This window comes from Octodon degus, unplaced genomic scaffold (genome assembly GCF_000260255.1).
Source record: "Octodon degus isolate 3935 unplaced genomic scaffold, OctDeg1.0 scaffold00084, whole genome shotgun sequence".
Classification (NCBI taxonomy): domain Eukaryota; kingdom Metazoa; phylum Chordata; class Mammalia; order Rodentia; family Octodontidae; genus Octodon; species Octodon degus.
Genome location: NW_004524660.1, coordinates 8,105,435 through 8,108,874, shown reverse-complemented (window position 1 = coordinate 8,108,874; position 3,440 = coordinate 8,105,435). Strand labels below are relative to the sequence as shown.

General features: G+C 43.7%; 1 pseudogene; it reads right to left on the bottom strand.

The window, feature by feature from the left end:
* LOC101576115 overlaps nt 1–2,895 on the bottom strand; it is a 57,263-nt pseudogene extending 54,368 nt beyond the window's left edge.
* Between the last annotated feature and the right edge of the window lie 545 nt (nt 2,896–3,440).

Below are 3,440 nucleotides of genomic sequence, written 5' to 3'. Positions count from 1 at the left end.
AGGGAATTTAGATCTGAGACTGCAGGAGCAGATGAGCGGTTCGGACCCCAGCTAAAGCTGGCAGAACTTGGGGACACCAAGCCCTCAGCCTGTCCCTTCTGTATGGCCCCCGGTACAGCAAAAAGATGTGGAAAACCCCCTCTCTGAGAAAAGCGTCAAGGAAAAGCCCCTTCAGAGGAGCAGCCAGCCTCCCAGAAAGAGGAGGGCCCTGCCGGGTCCAGCCTCTCGGGCCTCAGAGGTCCTGAGAACCTAAGCCTCGCGGAGCGCCTTCTCCCTTTCGCGTTAGGTTGCGATGTGCGCTCAGCTCCCTACTCACAAATAGAAGCACACAGATGCTGCGATGGAGAGCAAGGGCCACATTTTTAAGAAAGCAAAACAATATCGAGAAGGTAGAAGCATGAAGTGAAAAAGAAGGTTTAACAAAGCTAAAGTTAATAAGTCAAATAAAGATAATAGTTTGAATTTCTGTATTAGCAAAAGAAAATTTAGGGAGTTAGGTAACCTTAGTAATTGAAAATACATTTATAGCAAAATAACTTCAATAAGGAAACAAAATATAAAGCTGATAAAATCGTTCATTTGAACAAAGGAGAAAAAGTGAAATAGAAAGTTCCACCTTACAAATCCAAGGCCACACAATAAGAACCACAGAAAAACTAGGATATTTTCACCAAGTAATATGTCATTTCCCTAGGAAAAGGCCTGGACTCTTGGATTAATATAGTGTAACATACAGAATGAACTCCCCCCCCCACCGCCCCGTTTCTTTGGTCTTTGGAGACAGGGTCTCACTTTGCACCTCAGACGGATTTGAGCTCACTTAGTTTCCCAGGCTGGTCTCAAATTTGCAGTGATCCTCCTACCTCAGTTCCCTAAATTCTGGGATTCAGTCATGCACTACTACAGCTGGTAAAATTTCCCTTTTAAAGGCAATTTATCATGAAATGTTAGAACAGCTAGATAGGAAAAAATAAGATCCAAAAATGTATAATATACAAAAATAAGCAACGTGGAAGAGATCTGGAGTAACAGTGGCATTGGACATCCCCACAGCAACATGGCCATGGAAGATTTGGAGAGGACAGATGCTGCCGAAGTTGTGGCTGTTCTTGTCATACTAACGTTTTCCAGAGAACTGTAGCATTTGTTACCTAGATATTGAGAGAGAGAGAGAGAGAGAGAGAGAGAGAGAGAGAGAGAGAGAATCCCTCTCTCTCTATGGAATTTCAGTGCTTACTCATAAGTCCTTCAACCAATAGAATAAAACCCATCCGCATATGGCTGATAACTTGCTTTACTTAATCTCTACTTGGCTAAATACGCCATCTAGAAAGTAATACAGAGCGTCATATGCACTAGCGTCTGACAGAACTTGTGGACACGATCATCTCCCCGTATCTCCATAAAATCAACCACCATATCTGTTAAGATGATAGGCAGTCAGAAGTATTAAAAGATGCATGAAGGAATAACAAAAATACATAAGTATTTTAAAGTCTCAAACAAATATTTTCTGTACATTCTTTCTTGGAAGAAATACAAAGCTAAACACAGAAAGAAATGAAGGAACAGTAATCCAAGACCACCAGTGTGCTCATGTGAAAGACAAAGAAGCCAGTGGTAGCAGAAAATCCCAAAACAATAGGCAAGCACCAGGCCTAGATATTATTCATCCTAAATTAGAAAAGATCAGGAATGTTATAAGAGGAATATTACATTTTAATTTCCAGAAAGGAATCAGATGAAATAGTCGTTGTGTTTCGGGTAGAGGAAGAATTTACACGTAAATCAGAAACTTTGTCTTGGGTTTTACAGGTACACGGCAAACCAAAGACTTGACATGAAAGCATGAATTGTTAAATACAAATGTTCAAGAAAATGTGTGAAGATTGTATGTGACTCGGTTGCAGAAGGTCTTGACTATCCTTAGACATAAATTCAGAATATCACCTGTAGTAATTAATTTATGTGCCACTTTAGTAGGACAATGGCTATCAAGCTAACTGGTAAAACATGATTCCGGGTACCACTTGCACAGTATTTCTGCAAGAGAGCAGCACTTGGACGCTCGATGGTTAAAAACATCTATTCTCATCAAGGTGGGCAGATAGCGTCAAGCCACTGAGACCAGAATAGACAGGGATGGGGAAGCACTCCCTCTCATGTACACTCGCTCCTGCTCTTCCTTGACATAGGAGCACGTGACTTCTCTCAACCCTGGAGGTCAGAGCTCCCATCGTGGGCCTTCAGATTCCTCTCTGACACCTTGCTCACCGGTTCTAAGGCTTGTGTCTTGGGATGAGGCCACATCGTGGACCACTGAGTCTCCCTAGTTCTTATGCCTTTGGACTCAGACTGAATTCCCCCACCAACCTTCCTGACTCTGTAGCTTTTACACAACGATGGTAAGATGTGTCAGTGTCCATAATCTGGTAAGCCAATTCCTATTAGATATATTAAAAACACATGCCCACGCATGTATGGACAGACAGACAAACAGACACACACACACACATACAGCCACACGCACACATGCATGCACACATTGTTTATTTGGTGAACATTTGCCAACACAACATTTAACAAAACTTAAAACACTCTGGGCAAAACTGTCACCGCTTGCATGGGTTGCTTGGAAATGCTTTCTAATTAATCTCTTCTGTCTTAGTTCATTTCAATAATTATAACAAGATGAATCTGAATAACTGTATAGAAAATAGAAGACTTGAAAAAATAAGTTTTCTTTTAGCTCACCTTTTCGGGACTGAGAGTGTAGGACTGATCGGCCCCATCAGCTGGGCTGTGGTGAGGCCCAGCGGAGGATGGCGCGTCCCGCCAGGATCTCTTGTAGGATGAAGCCATGTAGGACATGAAGCCAGAGAGGCTGTGATCCATCACTACCTTCAGAGGCATTTCTTGAAGTGCATCGCCTCAAAAACAGCGTCCTGAGAACAAAGCTCTACTATGTGCACCCGGGAAGAACAACCCACATCCAAACCTCAGCATCTTACTGTCAAAAACCCCTCCTACCATGTGTTTTCAATAGAAAAATAGCATATGTGACCTCAGTGTACACATGCATCAGAATACATATCACCCATAGCTCACACTCTTCCACAGCTCTTGGGGTTTTTTCAGCATAAACACCTGACTTCTCACAATGGTCTTCAGGGCCAACTGCTGTGTGCACCTCTGCTGCTGATTTTCTACCTTGAATTGCTACCACTTCTCTACCCTGCTGCTCCAACAACTCTGCTCAGCCTGCGCACATCAGGCACTGTGTAGCTGGGAGCCCCGCCCAGCTATGCCGATTTCCTGGCCCACTCTTTCCCTACTGCTCTGAATTGCAGCCACATGACTACTGACTGGTAGTCTCTGCTCCCTGCCAGCTTCTCCATGAGGCTCACCCGACAAGCCCGCCCCAGCTGCAGCACCCCCTC